General features: G+C 36.2%; 1 protein-coding gene and 1 long non-coding RNA gene across 7 annotated transcripts in view; one reads left to right on the top strand and one right to left on the bottom strand.

Moving 5' to 3' along the window:
* The window catches only part of LOC137487777 (uncharacterized), a 63,950-nt gene extending 45,575 nt beyond the window's left edge, over positions 1-18,375 (top strand). For 2 of the 3 annotated variants that reach the window (XR_015509771.1, XR_015509772.1), the window contains one exon: positions 7,287-8,449. This is a non-coding gene — a long non-coding RNA (uncharacterized LOC137487777). Of the gene's footprint in view, positions 1-7,286; positions 8,450-17,887 lie in introns of those variants that run through there. The other variant, XR_015509770.1, reaches the window with a different exon arrangement.
* aplp1 (amyloid beta precursor like protein 1) overlaps positions 1-23,262 on the bottom strand; it is a 133,462-nt gene that overhangs the window by 94,994 nt on the left and 15,206 nt on the right. The gene's annotated exons all lie outside the window — the stretch shown is intronic.

Genomic DNA, 23,262 nt, shown 5'->3' with positions numbered 1-23,262 from the left:
AAAATATTACGTTTTTGATAATACTTTCACTCACTGCATTCACTATATGGCAAAATACCACTAACTTGCACTGAATACTAGGCTTATGCTGGTTTTGTTTAATAAAATAAGTAAACAATGTAAATGAAATATAACAACAAGATGCTGCATTGCTAATAACTTGTATTATTGTCGGCTAAGTAAACGAGTCGTTCATAATGGGGATTCATTCACAAACGAATCGCTCCCTCCGTTAGAATGAGAAGGGAAAGCGGGAGAGGAGGTGTGTTTCAGGACACAGATTAGATCAAATTTAACAGGTAGGGAGGATAATACATGCCCATGCACACAAATACATGCTCTTTGTTGGCAATGCCCATGCGGTCACCATCGATGTAGAAAAGTGGTGTAAAATTAAAATAACTTTCGTAATTTAAATACTGACCACAGGGAAAACTCTTGATCATAGATATATGTGCATATCTGTATATATCTATGGCTCTGAATGGCCAGTCCTCCACTGCACCTTGGTCCCACATTCATTTCAAAGGAGCGCTAGCCTGTACTAAAATGGCAGCTTAATTGACGCCTTCCTTCCAATAGCCAACAATAACGTTGGCGACAACTAATGTAAATATCTATGTTGGCAATATTATCCGCTAGAGTACGCATTGATCTCCACTTCGAATTTCTGCCAGAAATAGTACACCATCTGAGTGACTTTCATTTGAACATATGATTTAGGACATACTACTTCTATTTCCGAATACTATTTAGGACGGGTAGCATGCGAATTGGGACGCGGCATGTGTCATTTGGAGTTGTTAGGTTATGGAGAACTTGTCAAAGTCTGAGGCTCACATGATCTGGCTCTCCCCAGAGGAGAGAGGAACTGGGTTTCCCTTCCTTGCTTTTTCGCGTTTACCTTGGCTCACTTTGTTGTGGAAATTTCCACGAGGTCCAATTAAGCTTTCCCTGGATGGCAGCACGTGCGATAACACATATTTTATCAGCTCTTTCATCTGATCTCGTCACTAGGCCGCACTTCCCCCATCGCTCTGACTCACATCAAACACTTGCGCGTGTATTTTTTGCCACTCCTTCCCCCATTCTTCACCTCACGCTCTCGTTCGGCAGCATCACTTGGCCACTGAGGCTGGTTGCTGTGGCAACATCTCCCAACGGAGCTGGCTACCTTCCCTGTTACCGTAGCAACTGGTTCCCTGCAGGATTCCAAATGAGCCACTCCATCTCTCTCTCTCTCTCTTTCTCTCTCTCTCTCTCTCTCTTTCTGCTTTCCATAATTGAACTGAAATATGCTTTCCTGGCTGCTTTATATTCAGTAGGTCAAAAATATAGCCCAAAAGAACCGCTAAATGAGCGCGGCGCATTAGAGCCATTGATATTGTTTGTTTGAACGCTACACAGCTGCCACTTAAGACGCTCAGGCACACATTTACATGTGACTAATGCCGCCCCGATACAATGGCTCATGACATAATTAAACCAAATCAGATAATGTCCAACGATTTCTGGGGTCTAAATGGGCCCAGTGCATTTCACTCCGAATCACAGCATCACTAAATACTTCATTGTGTCTGATGCATGGCATTACCATCTTGCAGCTTATTTTTTTACTTGTTTCCAAAATGGGAATGGGTCTGTTAAGTTTGTTTTTGTTCCTAACATTTACTTTGCGCTTTCTATGAGACTGGTATACCTATAAATATGTACATATAAAATGTACTGTATTGTATTTAACTGCTTTATATATTTATTCATTCATTTTGTTTTCGAACTAGTCCCTTCATTAATCAGGGGTCGCCACAGCGGAATGAACCACCAACAGAAAATGCCAACGGATGCCCTTTCAGCTGCAACCCATCACTGGGAAACATCCATACACTCCTATTCACACACATACACACTACGGACAATTTTGCTTACGCAATTCACCTAAACCACATGTCTTTGGACTGTGGGGAAAACTGAAGCACCCGGAGGAAACCCACGAGGACAAGGAGAGAACATGCAAACTTCACACAGAAATGTCAACTGACCCAGCCAAGGCTCAAACCATCAACCTTCTTGCTGTGATGTGACAGTGCTACCCACTGCGCCATCCCAACGCTTGTGCCTAATATAATAAATTCTAAATAAAAACACATCAATACTGGTAGAGATCAATTGGAAATCATCAGTTTCTCTCAATTTATGATTCTTAGTATTTTTACCGGCATGGACCATGCCACACTTTGAGCTAGACTTTATTGTAGGGATGCAGGAATGAAAAGGGGTGGTTAGAGAACAGTGGGATGAAGAGGAACGGAAGTAAGAGGATAAATAGTAAACAGGAAGATAGGTTGATCGGGCATCCTACGATGATGCCCAGAGACTCAGAGTGGGGGTATCGTCTCTGTAATATTTTGGTAGAGTGATTGGACCTCCCCCCCCCCAATTGTCAATGGAAAGCAAGGAAATGGAGGGAGGGAGGGTGGGGTTGAGAGAATGAGAAGAACAGTGCTAGAGGCTGGTTTGCATTAAATAAGTTTAAGGAGCAGGTGATTGGTTAAGGAGACAAAGTGAGGCGTGGTCCCATTACTGCACCTTTGTTAACAAGTTAACTGTGTTTGAATACAATGTAGTTTCTGTTTTATTACCTATAATTTTATTAACTACTGATGACATTTCTTCCAAATGTAAAATAAAAATGTTGTCATTTAGATCTTTACTTTTCATAAAATGACAAAGAACCATATTTTCAGAAACATATTCATTTATATATTCATTCATTTTCTTTTCGGCTTAGTCCCTTTATTAATCTGGGGTCGCCACAAACGGAATGAACCGCCAACTTATCCAGCATATGTTTTATGCAGCGTAAGCCCTTTCAGCTGCAACCCACTACTGAGAAACACCCATACACACTCATTCACACTTATACACTACGGACAATTTAGCTTACCCAATTCACCTGTACTGTATGTCTTTGGACTGTGGGGGAAACCAAAGCACCCGGAGGAAACCCACGCGAATGTGGGGAGAACATGCAAACTCCACACAGAAACACCAACTGACACAGCCGAGGCTCGAAGCAGCAACCTTCTTGCTGTGAGGCAACAACACTACCTACTGCGCCACCGTGTCGCCTATTTATATATTCAATATTATATCAATTTCTAGACAACACGATATGAATGTTTTCACCTCCGAATAATTATGAAATCGACACAGTAAAAAATTATATGTCAAGTCATGACAGCAAAAGTTAATCAGGTTTCAGCTAACTTTATTTTTTTATTTTTGCAAAGTTTAACTTAATGGGCAAGATGTGTTCGGCGCAATTTGTAGCTTTTTTCAGACCAACTCATCCCTAATTTTCAAATTAATGACAATATGCATTTGTATAATGTTATTATTATTTTGAGCATTATTTATTATGTGCATATTTATATTTGTTTTAATAAAAACAAGTGTAATTTTGTCTACCTGTCATGTTTTGGAGATATATGCATCCTCATATGGGGCATAAGAATAGGACGTGTGTTTGGATATAATTATATATATATATATATATATATATATATATATATATATATATATATATATATATATATATATATATATATATATATATATATATATATATATATATATATATATATATATATATATATTATTGTTCATTTATTTGTTCGCTGGAAATTAGAACTGAATTTAGAAATAGTTTTGAAGCAAATCTTTGCACTTAACAAAATAAATGCAATATGTAGGCTAATGAATGTTTTCAGTGGAATGCGTACAACACCATTTCCTTATCCACTAAAGTAAAGGAGTAAAAGTAAAGAGAAAGTAAAGAGGCCGAATGGAGGAGGCTTGATCTTTATCCTCGTGCTGCAGATGGTATGTTTAACTGTTTTCTCTCTAGTGAAGCGTTTAGTTTTTCCACTTACAAAGTTGCTATGTAAACAGCAAATGCGCCATGGCATGAGGCAAATGACTCTTAAAGGGAATTTGAGGTGAGGCTCTGATTGGTTTAATGCACGTTATGCTCTAAACACACCCATAACTCATTAAGAGAACAAGCAAAACCCTGTTATACCATGTGCCAGGACGCAAAGCGGATTCTGACACGCCATTAATGCTTTTGCAACATGCTCTTTAGACTTTGTGCCTAGATCGTAAAAATAGAGCCCTAAATCTTTATTCAGTTTATTTGATGTAAATGGAAATGACTTAAAAAGTTAATTTGATTGAACTCAAAAATTTGAAACAGAAAGATTTTGTTTATACAGTGAATAGTTGGTGGAATAAAGCTGATATTTCAATGATTACACTGAAATCTGAATCTGAAATCTAATCTTAAAATCCTAAAAAGTACAATAACAGCATAAAATGCTAAAAAAAAAAAAACTATGGAGTTAAGATTATGTAACCGAATCTTACATCTTTTGCAAAAAAATGACAACTGGCCTATTCAATTCCATAGATTGTGTCAAACGACCTCTGCTTTCTCTGAGAGTGTCTTTACTTGTGATATATACACGTTCCGCTTCATCCTCCCTACCGCAGAAGCCTTTAATATTCATATAAATATTCATCACAGACCATTAGCGAGCCATATTACTCATGTCTCAAATTGCAAAGTGTAATTGCTGCTATTAGCAGGGATTTAGCTGTGGCGTTAGCATTAGTAATAATGCACAGACTCAGCCCTTATATTCTAAAACCTAACACTGTTTTTGTGTTACATTTGACCGTGAAAGATATTTAAGGCTTAGAGCTTTGCTGTTATTATTAACAAAAGGTAACACTATTCAGAATCAATTTCTTTATGGCAATAATCCTGAGATAAAATTATCAGAGGAAAAAGTTACAGTATACTTCAAAACCGGCAACACGGCAGCTCAGTGGTTAGCACTATCACCTCACAGAAAGAAGGTCGCTGGTTTGAGTGCCGGCTGTTTGTGTGGAGTTTGCATGTTCTCCCCGTGTTCTCGTGGGTTTCCTCTGGTTGCTCCAGTTTTCCCCACAGTCCAAAGACATGCAGTATAAGTGATTTGAATAAACTAATTGAACGTAGTGTGTGTGTGTGTTGGGGGGGGGGGGTCTCAGTACTGGGTTGTGACTGGAAGGGCATCTGCTGTGTAAAACATATGCCGCAGTAGTTAGCGGTTGATTCCGCTGTATTGACCCCTGAAATACAGAATAAGCTGAAGGAAAATGAATGAAAACTTCAAAACCTAAATGAGAATTTGGCAACAAACTACCCACCAAGCAATTTTGAGTTCAATAGACTCAATATTTAGCCTAATTTTAGCCAAAATGTCTGTATTAAGATGTCTATTAGATGACTTTACACACAAAAAAATACTTGCTGGATGTTAAAGCACGTAATTAAATTACTCAAAATGAAAAGTGGAAATATGAAAAATAGAGAGACTACATGACAAATCTCATTCTCTCTGAACTTATGATTTCAACACAGGCTCATTCTGAAAACGTAACTCTATATACATTTCTAGAGATCGTGAATTATGTAGCCAGAAGTACATATGGCTGCATTTCATTTATTAAACGAGCGCTACGGAGCGGTATGACGCCGATCCTTTTCGTGCTTACCTGCTGACCACTTATCTCTGTATGGACTGCTTTTACCAGTTTGTTCAGTTAGCTCACAATGTATGCTGGTGGACTTGAGATGCAGAAAGGAGTTGACCAAGATGAAGGGGTTCAAGTTCGGTAAAAAACGATTCCAGAAAGAGGGTAAAACAAAAACAGAAGCTAAAAAATTAAATAAACAAATACATAACAGCGTGAGAATGTGTTAAAACGTGGTAAAAATCAGACAAGGGCTTTTCTTTGTCTGAATTGCTTTTTAAATTTGTCCGTTTGGTTTATGGAAGTGGGTTGTCAGGTCAATTGGTGCTTTTGAAAACACTATTGGTTGGGTTTGGGGAAGGGGAGGGTGGGTCAGTCAATCAGTCAGTTATTCAGTCACTCAAACAGTCAGTCGAAGCGGCCTCTGGTGGATATATGAGAGAACAGCAGGCACGAACGGCACTCGCTAGAGAAATTTGAGAGCTGAAAAAGCGTACACAGTGGCCTCTCACGGATTTGCGAAAACAAAAACGTAGCTCTTGGGAAGTATTTGATGGTCTCCAGATTCCAGAAATGTATATAGGGGTTGTTTTTCAGAACGAGCCTGGGTTGTCTGATTTAGAGTTAAGCTTGTGAATAAGACATTTTTTTATGTTATTATTTACACTGCTGATAAAATAATTGTTATTTATTGTCAGGGTTCTGCCACTCTGGTCTTGTAAATTCTTGTTTTGGTGGCAGAGCTCGGACACTACCCATGTCTGGTCCTGTTTCTGTCTCTGTGTGTGCGCACGCGCCGTCGTGGGTGTACGCAGAGTGTGCGCGCTCCTGCTTGACGCGGCCGCGCGCGCGCTCTGCGTCCCTCAGACGCATGCTCTCTTGTACTCGTGTTTGTGTTTTCGTCTGTCAGCAGCGTGGTGTTTCATTCCCAGCATCTCAGTCTTGTTGGTTTCGGTTTTGGTCGGCGCTGGGATGAAGCATGCACGCTGCGTGTGTGAGCGCACGGTGAGTGTTTTCATTTATCGTGTGCTCGTGTCTTGCGTCTTTTGTCAAAGCACGTGGCTCGGTGTTTACATTGTGGTCACGTACTTTTGTCGTGTGCTTCAGTGTTGTGTTATGTGAGCGCATGGCTTGTATTGTCTCTCTGTGTCATGCGCTCTCCCGTCTATTGTCTAGTCCCACCCTCCTTGTTTACTCATTATTAGTTTGTCGTGTTCACCTGTGTGTCAATTTACTTTTTTGCTTTATAATCCCCCTCATGTTTTCAGTCCTTTGCCAGTTCGTCGTCGATAGTTTCCTGTCCTGTTGTGTCCAGCCCTGTCTTGTCCAGCCAGTCAAGTCTGTTTGTTCTTTTATTTGTTTTATTAGAGTTTTTCCCCCTCGGGGTTGTTTGTTTTGCCTTTTTGTTTTCATTTTATTATTAATAAAAACCCATTATTGCTGCACCTGAGTCCTCGCTCCTTTTCCCCACCACGACCGTGACATTTATAGCATATTTTTCCTTAAAAATTCTTTATGGAAATAACAAAAAATGTGCTATGTTTGTTTACATACACTTTTAGGCAACACAATACTAAAGTTTTAAATTCAAATGACTTACGAAATCAAAATTGTTGGAATAACAACAACAGAAAAAGGTGTGTTTCAATATTTATTTTCTACAAAAATAAAAAATCTAAATTACAATTTTTTTTATTGTTTTCTAGGAATTGTTCTTCGCCAGACTCAAACCTTATAGTCGTGGTCAACTCTGCTCCATGTCACAAGTCCGCCGACATGCATGTCTAGCTAAGTGGACAAACTGGTAACAGTGGAAAAGCTATCCACACAGAGGTAAATGTTCAGCTGGTAAGCTTGAAAAGTAATACCGCCCATAGCGTTCGCTTTAAAGAAGAAATTCAGCCATATGTTCCTCTGGCTATATAATTCGTGATCTCCCGTAATGTATATAGGGCAACGTTTTCAGAATGAGCCTGTGTTGATAATTCTCTTTTCTAACACATAAACGAACAGTAACAAAGCAGGTTTGTTCATGATGAGAAAACTAGTCTAACGTCTACTATTCTGTACCTGGTTAGAGGATTCAGCTCATTGTTCATTATCTGCATTACACCATTTTGCACTAATGGTTCCAGAGTGAAGCATGTCAGATTGAACAAAAAAGTGTCTGTAAACTGTATATACACACACACAATAAGCTATTCTTCAGTCCAAGCCCTGAAGGTTTAATGCTTTTCCCCGTTTCTGCAAAAGTGAAAAACGCCCTGTAATCTTTGCTGAATAGAGAAGCACAGTTCAACAATTCATTCAATTATCTGCGCTCGTGAAACATTTTGATAGCGACAGAACTCATCTCGGCTCACAGTGGCAAGTGTTTACAAATGGCATTTTCTTGCTGTGTCCTTGAGACATCCTGCCAGTGCGAAATATGTCGCCGGTAAAAGATTGTCGAGAAGAAAAAAACACACCGAATGAAAGATCACAGCAAATAGATTGAACACAAAGGAAGAAATGAATCTCTGCTGTGAAAAGCAAACACTTTTAAAGTGATGAACAAGTCAAGATGGACTGTAATGCTGCTGCGCAATGGTTCAAGAGGAGAAAGAGAGAGTGAAAGAGAAAGATATTGTAATTTAAATCACATTTATTTAATATAAACTTTTAAAAACAACACATCTCTCATTATGAAAAAAAACTTTAACACTTTACAGTAAGGTTGTAAAAGTTAATGATAGTTAATGCATTTACTAATATGAACAAATGACGAACAGTACATTTATTACAGTATCTGTTCATGTTAGACAATGAAAATGAAGGGTAACACTAGTTTAGCTCACAAGTCATGCTATTAACTACTAGCTTATTAACTGTTATTAATTATTAATTATTATTAAGACATTAACTGTTTATTAGATGTTATATAGTATGATATTATTCTCCAGCCTTGGGGGGGGGGGGGTCTGTTGGTGTATATGCATTATATAATGAGTTTACTGTTTTATATTTAATGTTCATGTGTTTTGCAATGCTTTGCAAATAAAGCAGGTCTAAATTGAACTGAATTGAATTGAATTGAGAGAGCAATAATAAAAAGCATCTGAATGAATGTACAGTTCTGTATTGTGTTTTATATGTTATATAATAATAAAAATAATAATAATAATAATAATAATGATGATCTTTATCATCAATTTATCTTTATCTAAATTCGGTCCCACTTTATATTAAGTGGCCTTAACTAATATGTATTTACACAGGAATTAATAGTTTGTTACCATGTACTTATTGTGTAAATACATGTATTTATTGTGTACTTATGCTTGCTTAAAAACCTGTATGTAATTACATCTGTAATTAACTTCTGTAATTACATTTGTAAATACACTGCTGACCATTCCCTACACCTTAACCCACCCTTAAACCTACCCACACCACCAAACCTGTCCATAACCCAACCCCTATCCCAACTCAAGAGCACCACAAGTGTTCTCAAATACATTATGAACACAGTAAGTACATTGTATTTACTCTTTGATGCAAGTACATAGTAGTTAAGGGCACTTAATATAAAGTGGGACCCTAAATTCTAATTGTGTATGGCTGTTTTCTGTGTGTATATATGTATTATATAATCACTTTATTGTTCCTGTAATCTGCAGTGATTTGGTAATACTTGACAATTTATGCCAATAAAGAAAGCACAAAGCATCTAAATGAATGTACAGAAATTTATTTTATATATATTATTGTTATTGTTATTATTATTAATAATGTTTTTCCTGTTTCATTATCTTTTAAATAACCATATTAGTTTCTTATTTTCTTATTTTGTGTCTGGATTTATCAACATTCGGCCAATGAAGCTCTTTTGAATCTAATTGAATTGAGAAGAGAGAGAGAGAGAGAGAAAGAGAGAGAGAGAGAGAGAGAGAGAGAGAGACAGAGAGAGAGAGAGAGAGAGGTTTCAGAGAACATTGAGTTCGGTTAGATTGACAGAAAAGACGGAGAATAAGTGAAGTGGGCACAGACGATAAATATTTTATTGCAAAACAAACTGAGATGATATGAAAAAAGGGGCGCAGCAGTGGGGATGAATGTGAGGATGGTGGAAGGAGGGACGTTTGAGAACAGGAGAGCGTGACAGAGGCGCCCAAGCAGATCCAACAAGCAAGAGTCCAGACCCTTCTGAGTGCCTACATTATTGATGAAGCTGCAGCAGCCAGACATCTCGGCCTGTCTTTTTTTGTGTGTGTCGAGCATCATACGTTTTAGGGTTTGGTTGCATAATGAGGTTGTGCCAAAAGCAGATTTCCAACGTGGATTCTCTTTATATTCATTAGTGTGAATTTGAATTGAATTGGCAACAGAAGTGGAAAGGAAAATATTGAAAAAATTCAGTGAACAATGCTGGGTTCCACACAATCAATTTACATTGGTTATTGATGGCATACTGATTTTTGTTTCTTTTGTGTTGGACTCTTCATCTGTGCATGTCATTGAGAACAAAATTGTTTGCCCTTGTAATCTTTAATTGAAATCTGAAAATACAGATTATGTCTGAGGTATTGGGCGTGGCTAACATACTTAACCACGCCCCTCCTACTGTCAGTTTTGTCAACAAACAGAAATGTCGAGGAGGAGGTGTATGTTAGGGTGTAATGACTCTCCCCAAACCCTTTTCTCAATCTTTCTGAATGAAATCCCTACTTTACTACATCCAATCAGCTCAGAGTAGAAAAAAAACAACAAGCCACGCCCACTGTTTCTTATTTAATAATCTGTTTCTATAGGAACTGTGTCACAATACAAAAAAAAAAGGTGGCATCTTCTGGTTAATATGGACTTTAAGTTAACATATTAGTTATTACAAATTTAAATGGATTGAACTGTGGCTTAAATTTCCAACTGCTGCGTGTCAACTAGGACTGCGTTGTCCGTTGTATAAAGCAAACAGTCACACGAAAGTAAAGGTAAGACTGGTGAGAGTTATAATAACCAGCTCGAACATGCCTCACGAGTCTCTGACTCGTACTGTATCAGCGTCACACAAATCCGTTGATTCACAAACTAGGCTATGCGCTTTCTTTTTGTGTGAACACTTTGAAATATCTGCTTAATTTTTGTCCAAATTGACATCCTGCAAGCTTCAATAATGTCCAGCTACAAACCAAACCGCCTTCAGATCGTTCAACAGATTTAGCGTTTTTTTGTTTTGTTATTTTTTTACAGTAATTTATGTTTAGTGTTAGGTTGTTTATTTTAATGAATATAGATCAATAGATGAATAGAAGTCAGTCTAATTCAAAGTATATAATTTAAAGCATCTCATGTAGTCCTTCTGAAGAAAAGGCCCAAATAGTTTTTGAACCTGTCTGTGCGTTTTTTTTTTTTTTTACTTATTAATATATATATATATATTAGGGATGTAACGGTATTGTAAATACCGTCATACCGCAATATAAATTTTTTTTTCGATATTACCGTAGTCGCATGACTCGGTAAAACTATAGATCTTCAGAAAAAATTTGCTCAGGCGAATGAAGCGAACGGGAGGTACCGGAAACTACAATTCCCATCAGCCCAGGCTCGGCCATCATCCCTTGCGGTCTGTTGTCGCTACAGATCCAGTAATGCGGAAATGGAGTGTGCTGCTAGAAGCGGGGATGAAAAAGAGTTGGAAAACCCTAAAGCGGGTGTTGTCGCAGCGCGCGTACTGAATAGCGGTGTTGTCGCGCGCGTACTGTAAAGCGGGACGGAGGGTATGTCGGGTCGCGGGGGCACTTTTGATCATTTTGGAAGGGAACTTTCTATCCAAGACTAAAAAGGGCATGTGCACTGCACAGGTTGAGCACTGTGTGTGCACGTGCCTGCAAGTTGGGGAATACGACTAATAATCAGTCATGGGACTGCAGAAACACAGCACACTGTTCAGATTGATGCAGACATGAGATCTCTATCTCACTCATGGTTTGTCCTCTCAAGTGGGGGAAAGACAATGCACAACGTTACCCACTGCTGTCAACCTGGGCCAAGTCATATCTCTCTTGTCCCAGAAACCTCAGTCCCAAATGAGAGGGTTTCTTTCTGTTGCAGGGGACATTGTAAATACCCAGAGATACCAGCTTTTACCAGATTATATTTATATGATAATTTTCTTTTAAACCCATCTCTATCTAAGTGAGTGAGTGATTAAATGTTGAATGTGATGAGTTTTCAACAATACTAAATTGAAACTTAATTTTTTTACATGGTTTAATATTTTTTTTGTTATTAAAATTGAAGTTCCTGTTTCAAAGCTTACAGATAGATGACTAATTTGTATGTCATTGACACTTTTGGCACTTTTTTGGAGTATTTTCATAAGTTTTGTTTTTTCCTGTAAATGATTCAATAAATACCGCACCGTGACATTCATACCGAGGTATTACCGTACCGTGAAATTCTGATACCGTTACATCCCTAATATATATTTATATATATATATATATATATATATATATATATATATATATATATATATATATATATATATATATATTATATTATATATATATATATATATATATATATATATATATATATATATTATATATATATATATATATATATATATATATATTAATAAGTTTAAAAAAAAAAAATATATATATATATATGCACAATGGCTTTTTTGTAAAATGATGTACAAAAATAAGGGAATAATTGAAGGCAAAAGAAATGTTTTGCTAATAAAATGAAGCTTTAAAATAAGTATTTCCTCTAGACATTCAGTTTGGGCCTTAAAAAGAGTTTCGGAGAAAAAGATGGGCCTCGAAATGAAAAAGGTTGAGAACCCCTGATTTAGTCAATCACCGCATTACTCATATAAGATTTCACAGGAGACATTTGAATAAGAAACAACATCATCATTTGCATTGCGTTTTGCACTGAACCAGCAATTGAAAGACAAAAAATGGCCTTTATAAAGTCTGCCATCTCCACAAGACAAGTTTGATGGTGTATCGGTTCTAACCGACATGTTTCCTGCGGGATTTATTTCATGTGGAGCCTCAGCGGTATGTGCTAACCAACATTTCTCATGAAGGAATATATCTCTGTTTTTTTATTCAACAGGATTCCTCCAAGGTTGCCCTAAATCTGTCTTCGATCTCACAAATCCATCTTATCTCGCCTACAGCGATTTGCACGCCCCGTTCGCTATAAATCTATTATCACCCGCCTTTTAGCCCAGTTTGCATTGCGCTCTTGTATTTAACCGCATTTCGGTCTAAACTTGCCCATGCAAAATCCAGTCTGATATATACATACGGCTTCTGGATAGAATCATACTTCAACAAATGTGTTTTCTGCCAAGTCGATTTATTGCCACAAAACGCCCTGTGCTGCAGAAATTGCTTCTTGGGTGCTGAAATGTATGACGTTATGGAAACATGTTTCTGGATCAACTGAGAATTATTGTTTTTTTTATTATTATAACTTTATTTATCAAGGGTCGCCACAGTGGAATGAACTGCCAACTATTCCAGCATATGTTTTATGCAGTGGATGCTCTTCCAGTTGCAACCCAGTACTGGGAAACAACCATACACTCGCACATTCACACTCTGTTCAATATTGTTAACCCAATTCATCTATGTTGCATGTCTTTGGACTGTGTGGGAAACCTGAGCACCCGGAGGAAACCCATAAATACACGTGGAAAAACATGCAAACTCCACACAGAAATACCAATACTCGAACCAGCGACCTTCTTGCTGTGAGGTGACAGTGCTAACCACTGAGCCACCATGTCACCTCTAAATGTACATAATTTTACAAAATATACATGTGACCCTGGACTACAAAACCAGTCTTAAGTTACATGGATATATTTTTGGCAACAGCAAAAAAAAAATAATAATAATTGTATGAGTCAAAATTACTGCTTTTTTACATGCCAATATCTTTAGAATATTAAGTAGCCTACAGATCATGTTCCATGTAATATCAATACCACATAAATAAAAATTATTGATTGATTGATCAATTTATTGATTGATCAATTGATTCTATTGGAAACATATAGATATAGGGATCTTCATAATACTTTCCCCCCAATTTAAATCATTCTGGATTTGTGCCAAAAATCATTATAGTATTAAGTAGCCTACAGATCATGTTCTATATAATATAAATACTATATTTACCCTGTGGGTGGTTTTTAAAGATGAAGTGCTTTGAAATGTGTGTTGTTTTTTTTCCGCTGTCAGATATAATCTGTAAAACTGAAACATGAAGAGAGTGTGGTGATAGCTCCTCCTCTTTAAAAAACAGCCAACAGCGTTGAAGCATCTAAAAGCAAGTGGGACATGCAAGATACTAGTGAACATTTGTTTGTTTAAGATTTGAAGATGAGGTGACGTGAAAAAAATTGTTGATCTATTTAGTCGGAAGTGACAAACTGCAAGCTTTACATGTTTATATTGGGTTTATATCTTCCAATTGTGAATTTTGTTTCTGTTTTGAAGCACACTAGCTAATAAATACTTTCAAAGCTAACAAACTGATTAGGTATGGCACGATATCAGGTTTCAAGGTTTAATGTGGTTTGGAAAAGTCAAGGTTTTAAAACTGCAAAAATTTAAGTAAAAAAAGTATGTTTTTTTTTTTTTTTTTTACATGTTATTATGACTGTTTTACTTAGTTTTTTAGGTTGTAATGCCTTTTTGTAAAGAAATTGTATTTTTAGTTACTTATGAAGATAGCACAAGTCAATGATTTATTTGAATTATTTAGCCTGACATGTTTATCGTTCCAAAATATTATTAATGTTGTCGTGAAAAAAAAGCACATTATATGTTAGATATCCTTAAAACTAACATACTAATAAAAAAACATGGGACTTTTGGAACATGTCCTAAAAACACACAACTCGATGTTGCAATGGATAAAGGTATCTTTTATATCTGTAAAATCATTTCTGTCCTAACCATGGTGGAGACATGCTAAATTTCTATTTTAGAAAAGAAGAGTTCAGGTGCAAAAACCTCTAAGTGTCGTCTCATATTTTCCTCTAAATTTAGCATTTTTGCTCAACCACTTATAGACCATTGTGCGGGGTATAAAAAAATAACAATGGTCCTAACTTATTTCCTGTTTTACATTTTGAATATCTATAACTTTAGATAATCAAAAAAGGTACACATATTGATAAATAATGCTATGGCAGCTGTTTTAACATTGATATATTATTGAATTTCTTCTTGTTACAGTTCTGAAATAGTTTGACAACAAGCAGGAAATCTTCTTGTGCCAGTGACATCACCACATTGAAATGGTCTATAGCAGTGGTTCCCAAAGTGGGGGTGGTGAACAGTGATGGTTGGGGGTGGGGGGGGGGGGTCACAGGACAATGACAGGGGGTCCCTTGGTGATTTCCAAAAGACAAATAATTTTTTATATACTACTAGAATTACCATATTTAATCCATAGCATGTACAATATAAAAAAAAATAGTTGTTGATAGGTACAGAAAAAACAACAGTATGCAAATATAATGCCATCAGCCTTTCAGTTAATTTTTTCATAGGATTGTGTGTTTACTGTACGCTAGATTAACAACACAGCAGTACTGTCAGATGCAGCAGACTGATTTTATAGCACCAGGTTAAACTTTGTCATCTTTATGGAAATCAAATACACTAAAAAATAAATACAGTTCACAACTGAATATTGAGAATGATCTCTGATTGAAGGTCTCCAAAATTAAACGAAGAATGGACTTGTGCTGAAAGCGTTGTGCCCATTAGTCTCTTTAGGTGAGGTTAATATTAAATTAAACAAATTAATAAGTGACTATAAATATGATATGGCTGTAAGACTGTTGCACTTTTTTGTGTTGTTAATATGCTTGTGTTTATATAGGCCTATTGTTGTGTGCGCAACGTTTGAATATTTATAACCACCTTCAAGAAATGCGGGGGGTGGCGTGTCACTGGCGTTGTTTTTTTGGGGGGTCGCAGGCTGAAAAGTTTTGGGAATCCCTGGTATATAGTATGTTTATGTTCAGTCATTTCACTTTAAAGGCAACACAAAGAACCTATTGTTTGCACTAAGAATAAAATGACTGAAACTACACACAACAGCGGAGAAAAATGCAAATTTTAGATGAAAATTTCAGATGGCACAAGGTTTTTAACTCTTTCTATTTCTGGAACATCCCAGCAGAATGACAGTACACCTCAGGTACAGATTATGCGCTTTATTCTATGTTAAACTCTACCAATGTGATTAAATCAAATGCCATTTTTCATGACATTTGTTGCCATATTTGTTACTCAGTAGCCTATTAATATTGTCAACGTTTTAATTTGTATTAATACAATTAAAAGCCTTTACCACTTCGTTGGGAGTGCAGTGGCTGGTATTTAAATGTTTCTGTCATGTTGCGTTTGGTGCAGACAGCCAAATTGTTTTTCTCTGAAATTTAGTTGTGTATTGTTAGGACACTTTGTTAAAAACGTTTTACTGATTGTTTACAGTTTTACAAAAGTTACTGCATTATGAGCTGTAGGAATTAACGGTGTAAAATGTGTGCTCTTAAGGCAGATCGTGACATCTCTCCGCTGACCGATATCTCCCAGCAGGCCATACGTGAGCACAGATCACTGACAGAGATGAATCGGATCAGCAGAATAAACCGGGGCCAGCAGGGTTAGGATTTCTCCCAAAGCTAATATCGCTCCATCTTCCTTACACTCTCCTCCCATTCCCTGACTCACAGTATCTTCCTGTGCAAACTCTCTCTCTTGCTCTTTCTTTACTCTCTCTCTCTCTCTGCGTCTTTTTAAAAATCCTTTTCCCTCCAGTAAAAGTCCAGAACAGTGTTATCAATTTATTGCAGCAGCTCTGTAGGCTGTCTGGCTAAAGCCTCCTACTGGGAAGCCAAACCTTCAGCCTTAATTTTTAGCTGCACAATCTCTGAAAGTTCAAACAGAAAGCAGAGCCAATTAGGCTTTTCCCGGGCCAGGCTGAAGACACAGAGAGAAAGCTGCACTGGGGTTTATTCTCACTCATGAGGGCTGCACCGTTCAGACTAGAATAAATGATATTACTAATTCTGGTATGCAGTTCACATTTTAAAAAATGTATTTCTGTAGTGGAACCATGGGCCACGGTTTTTAATGAAGGCTACACATCTACAACTAACTGAAAAGTTTCTGATAATAGTTTCTGAACCTTTTGTTTTATTCAATAACTGTCAAAAGTTTGGGAAAATATTTATAAAGTTGCTGAAAGAAGTTTCTTATACAAGATGACTTTATTGAACTTTGGTATTCATTCATTCATTCATTCATTCATTCATTCATTCATTTATTTATTCATTTTCTTTTTGGCTTACTGTCTTTATTAATTTGGGTTCGCCACAGTGGAATGAACCGCCAATTTATCCAGCATATGTTTTACATAGCGGATGCACTTCTAGCTGCAACTCATCTCTGGGAAACATCCATACATATTCATTCACACTTATACACTACTGACAATTCACCTGTACCGCATGTCTTTGGACTGTGGGGGAAACCAGAGCACCCGGAGGAAACCCACGCAAATGCAGGGAGAACATGCAAACCCCACACAGAAAAGCCAACTGACCCAGCTCAGACTCGAACCAGCAACCTTCTTGCTGTGAGGCGAAAGCACTACCTACTGCAGCACTGCATCGATAACTTTGGTATTCGCATTGAATAAAATGTATAATGTGGATTCATATTAATTCAAATTAAATGCAGGTATGCAGACCACTGTTGTGTTGCAAATTTGTGAAAATAAAATGTCAAAATTTGGCTGAAAATTGTTATTATTTATCATTTATTGAGTGAAATCAGTGTTATTTATAAACATTTATGAATTATGTTTTGTTTGTAAATGTTAGTATGATATATAAAGGTGGTTTTAGTTATTGTATTTACTAACATTAACAAACAATGAACAATACTTTTATTAGTCTTTATTCACTTTTGTAAAGGTTTGTTAAGTGTAATTGAAATATATTGTTATTTCACATTAGTAAAAAAATACATTAACATTAACTTATAAATGCTCAAAAAAGGAAGCACTTGTGTTGTTTAAGGGTTCGCATGTTTTTTTTTAGCAGTATATATATTTATATTTCTGAACAATCCCCCACCCACCACTTTCTCTAAACCCAACCGATAGTGTTTTCAAAAGCAATCCGGAAAAAGAAAAGCCTGACACGTTTTCAGATCTTACCACATTCTCACCCTGTTATTTACTTGTTTATTTTATTTTTTGTCTATTATTTTAGTTTTACCTGCTTTCTGGAACTGTTCTACACTAGAACAGAACCCTGTCGCCGCGGTCAACTTTGCTTCACATCTCAAATCTGCCAACGTACATGGCGAGCTACTGGACAAACTGGTAACAGCAGAAAAGACATCTACATGGAGGTAAGCGGTCAGCTGGTAAGCACGAAAAGAGACCGAATCCGTCAGAAGCATCATACCACCTCACAGCATTCATTTTAAAGTCGAAATGCAGCTGAACATAGCTCTGGCTACATGATTCAGCTCTCCAAAAATGTATACGGGGGTACGTTTTCACAATGAGCCTGTGTTGATTGAATTAGTTTTTGTTTTGTTTTTTGTATTTTAAAATGATCAAATGTTTATTTTAAAGCTCTAATAGAAGTCTTTATTTTAATGAACAAATAGTAATTATTATTATTAGTAGTATGTTTTGTAAGTACTGTTATATGCAATTAAAAAGTTTTAATAGGCATTGTATTTGCTGACAAGTATTTGCTAATAAGTGGAAAAATAGTGAAAAGTATTCACATTTATATGACATTTTATTAGTATTTTTTACATTTCATATAAAATGTTGAAATGATCATTTTAAAATTTTTCATTTCATCTTTATTTTAGCAGATAATACTTATTTTTGATTGTTTCTTTTGTGACCACTTTGTGTGTGTTTTAATCAAATACATTTTTTTTCAGCACAAGAGAATAACTCGAAAACATTACTGAACATAAACATCCTGAGCTTGAGTGCTCCTCTATTAGTCATCCACATAGTAAGAGTAAATATATAAACTAGTCAAACAACACTATCTATTTATGCATGATTAACTTGCTTTTTTAATTAACACAATAGACGACTTACTGGTTTGTAAACATTTAGGACGCGCGTGCATCGAGGTTGCAGAAAAAAACGAGAGTGCTAGCATTCACAGCGAGGTAATGACATCTGATGCGGTACAGAGTTTTGTTTATGTATTAGAGATAAGTTATATTGATTACATATTATATAGATTATTTACATAATGCTTTCAGCGTATTATAACAGCTTGTCACCCAGTGATAAGCACAGTTATTCGGCAAAGTTAACGTTAAAGTGAGTGCCGTTCATATGACAGGTCCATTTGCGATAGCACCCTCCCAATGGATATTGGATAATCGAAATTACCAAGCATCCAGAACTAAATATACAACTATCTCATTGAAGCTCCAAGTGATTTTACAAGTGAGAAGTTAAAGGCCTACAAGTCTTTGGATGCCTACAATTTTGTTGTGTGTGGTCATGTGCAAGAAATAATGTTCCATGATCATCAGATTTAAAACTATGTAGTGCTAAAAACGAGGTTCTGCCTAGCAAAAAGACAAGGAAAGAAGACAGAACTGTACAAGGCCTGGGTAATTAATCATCAACAAGCAAAAGGACTGCATTCTGACAGCGAAACGGCACCTGTATGGCAGGGTATGTGAACATACATTTTTACATTTCATTCTAAGCATTCTGTGTCCGCAGTTTAATTAGCCATGTTTAACTGTTTTTTTCTGAATTCATTGCTGCAATCAAAAACAAGTAGTGTTACTCTATTTAGCTCCCTTCAGCCAAAGACATCTGCGGTTGGCATTAAAGCAGTGTGGTGTACGGTAAAATTGAAGTTTTTTGTTTTCGGACATTTGATTTTGGCATCCTACCGCACAACACGACATGTTTGCTATTGCAACCGGTCTTTTTTGCAACCGCTATGCGCAGTTAAACCCGTGTGACGTCATGTGTGACATAAGTTGGTAATTCCCCTATACAAACAAAGACTATCTCTATACTCCCTTTTGCTTGCAGAATCGCCTCTCATGCCATTCAAAATATAAATTACAACATTCAGCTGAACCAGCATCTTCAGAACAGGCATTGCCAATGCGAGAAGATTAAATGTACTGTATTTCTGAACCTGAAACCACTGTGTGAATCCAATCCAAGTTAATCGAGCCAAGAGAGTCAAAGCACCTTTATTTACAACATCTCTGGGCTTCGTGATGGCAGCATTATAGATTTTTTATATTGCTCACATGCCTGTGATATTAGGAGTTTGATTGTATTCACTGCAAGCAAACTGCAAGACATCCAGCAAATGGCTTTCCGCCAGAATCCACTGCTATTTACTCAGCATTGACTTTTTTGTGGACCTCTGTGACCAAAAGCAAACTGTGAAACGCAGCAGACGGCTGAAACTGTGTTCTTTAACCAGCAATTTATGTCAATCATCTGCACACCATTTCTGGATTTGGTTACAATGCTCAACTACTGCAGAAAACACTGAATGAAAAAGTGCATGTAAATGCAATCAACACTTTACACAACTATAGTTAATCAAGGCGGCAATTATTGCAATCTTCGTTATTTATTTGGCTGATTGAGCAACCTGCACACTCATTAAAAAAAAAAAATCGTATGTTTATCTTGCTGATGCATTTTACTCGCATGCATTTCAATCAACAAAATCCTGAAATATGCATCCAGCATGTATAATAAATATGCCGGATTTCATCGCCATGGCCTCGGATTTTATTATCAACAAATGTGATAGTGGCTGCCAAATAAACCGCACCACTGAAATGGACATGATCTCGTTGCTATTAATGGGTTTCAACAGCATCTATTTTAAATGAGCGGCGTCTTTTTATTTTGTACACACAGAGCATGTGTTATCATATCTGATCTGACAAGGAATTCAAAAACAGTGGAGGAAGGAAGAGGATAATCTAATATATATTTCGGCTTAGTTCCTTTAATAATCTGGGGTATCCAGCACATAATATACATAGTGGATACCTTTTCAGCTGCAACCCAGTACTGGGAAACATACATACACTCTTATTCACACACATACACTACGGCTAATTTAGTTCACTCAGTTCACCTAAAGCGAATGTCTTGACTGTGGGAGAAACCGGAGCACCCGGAGGAAACCCAAACGAATAAGGGGAGAACATGCAAACTCCACACAGAAATGCCAACTGATCTAGTCGGGGCTCGAACCAGCGCCCCTCTTGTTGTGAGGCGACAGTGCTAACCACTGAGCCACCATGTCGTCCCATACTAAAAATGTAAAAAATTTAATGAAATAAATAAATAGTCCTTTAATATCTTTTATTTAATTTTATTTGACTATAAAGCTTTTGGATTTATTATTATTATTATTATTATTATTATTATTATTATTATATGTTTTTTTTTTTGCATTCATCCTTGTATTTTTCACTGCTTCACAATTTACATCTGTAAAGTGCCTTAGGATGATACTTTTAAAAGCGCAATATAAAAATAAAGTTTATTATTATTATTATTATTGTTGTTATTATTATTATTATTATTGTTATTAAAGTTAATAATGTATTTTTATTTGTCAAACCAAAGATTTAGTTTAGAAATATGTTTGACAAGTCTTTGACAATCATTTTTAAACAATTACATTTTTGCAGACATCTTCTAAAAAACATTATGAAGCATATTGAAATTATTACTATTGTTCTCCTAGAAATTTTTTATTTTTTTTTAATTATAATAATAATATATCCGGTGCGATGGTGCATTGGGTAGCGGCCATTTTTAAACAATTTAATTTTTGCAGACATCTTCTGAAAAACATAATGAAGCACATTGAAAATAATAATATATTTATTTGTTAAAAAAATAAATAAATAAATGAATTACTTTTGTATGGAGAAATTAAAAGCTGTATTGCAATTGTATTATTTTTTAATGTTTGAAATACCATTTTTCATTACTTTTGATCCATATATTAAATAGAAATACTGTAAAATATGTTTTTAAAATAGTATTTTAGTCCAATCTATGAAAAATCATTCTAATATGCTCAAAAAAATATTATTATTATTGCTGATGCTGAAAACAGCTGCTTATTGTTTTTTGTGAAAACTGTGGTAGTGTATTTGCTTTTACAATGTTAGTCACTAATGATGCATTAAACAGTAAATAGATTTCTAAGCAAGATTTCTATTTCAAAATATTATTATGCAACCCTCAAAAACAGTAAAATGGGTACATTTTTTGTAAATTAAGATTTATATATACATCACATAAATACTGAATATATACACTTTATGTATACACTGTATATTGATACAAAATTTGTTTGGAAAATCCGAAATCAGCTTTAAAAAATCTAATAATTGAAAAAAAAATCATCTTTAAAGTTGTCCAAAATAAGTTCTTAGCAATGCACGACACAAATCAAAAAATTAATTTGAATAAATTTAAGAAAGTGTAGCCCCCGCCAGGTCCTAACCCAACCCGCTTTGAGATAGGATCGAATCGGCGACCTTCTGCATGGGAGTCAGTTGCTCTAACAAGGAGGCTAAGACCATGGCCACTAGCATTTGTTTACCAGCACAGCACTTCACTAGCTGGCCTCCGTTGCACATTTACAAAATATCTTCATGCTACTTTATATTCTAATGATTTAAGCCATTAAAGAATGGTGATCATTTTGACTCACAACATTTAGTTAACATTATTGATTCAAACAAATATATCCTTGCAACATAAGAACGGTGTCCCCATACATTTGCATTCAGCATGCATATTTTTTTCAGCCCTCATTATAAGATGCATAATAAAAGCGCAGCAATTCACCGCCATGGCTTTGGATTTTATAATCAAGAAACAATAGTAGTATAGTGACAGCCAAATAAACCTCAATGGACACACTGTAATACCCTTAATGGCTTTCAGTGGCATCTCTTTTAAATGAGCAGTGTATTTTTATTTTATATACACAAAGCCCATTTATGCACTCTCAAGAAATGCAAAAAACAGCGGGAAGGAAGGGGAACGATGCACTGAAATAGTGCGTTTCATACCCTGTAGCAAATGCACATGGTGAAGCGAAAAACATTAGTGAAACCTGATTATCTTGTAGCTCGGAAATTAATTAAATGAGAGAGAAGGGGGATCTGGAGGGGCTCGTGTCTCCTATCTGTTTCAACAAATCCCCTGCCCTGCAGACAGAGTTACTGTGTCTCTGTACCGACAGGGTCTGCTGGGTCTTTTAAAAGTCAACTACATCACCACCCAAGGGTCCTTTCTCATATTCAAGAATCTCTTGTTACCTGATTAACACCATCTTCACCGTCCACCAGCCTCTGCTAACGATGACAACATAAGGACGTCCTGGTAAAAACTTATGGACAAAAATATGGTTTAAATGGGTGTGTGTGTGTGTGTAAATTTATACATTCTGAGACCCAATTTATATTGTATATCAATCAGGCAGTAAAGATTATTGATTTGTAAAGAAAACAAATCTTAAACGCAGTGATTTTATGACGTCATACAGTTCTCAGGAAGCACTTTAACTGGGTTACTGAA

Source organism: Danio rerio, chromosome 15, assembly GCF_052040795.2.
Source record: "Danio rerio strain M-AB ecotype USA chromosome 15, GRCz13ab, whole genome shotgun sequence".
NCBI lineage: Eukaryota > Metazoa > Chordata > Actinopteri > Cypriniformes > Danionidae > Danio > Danio rerio.
The sequence above is the reverse complement of the archived record's forward strand: the minus strand, read 5'-3'. Positions and strand labels throughout refer to the sequence as shown.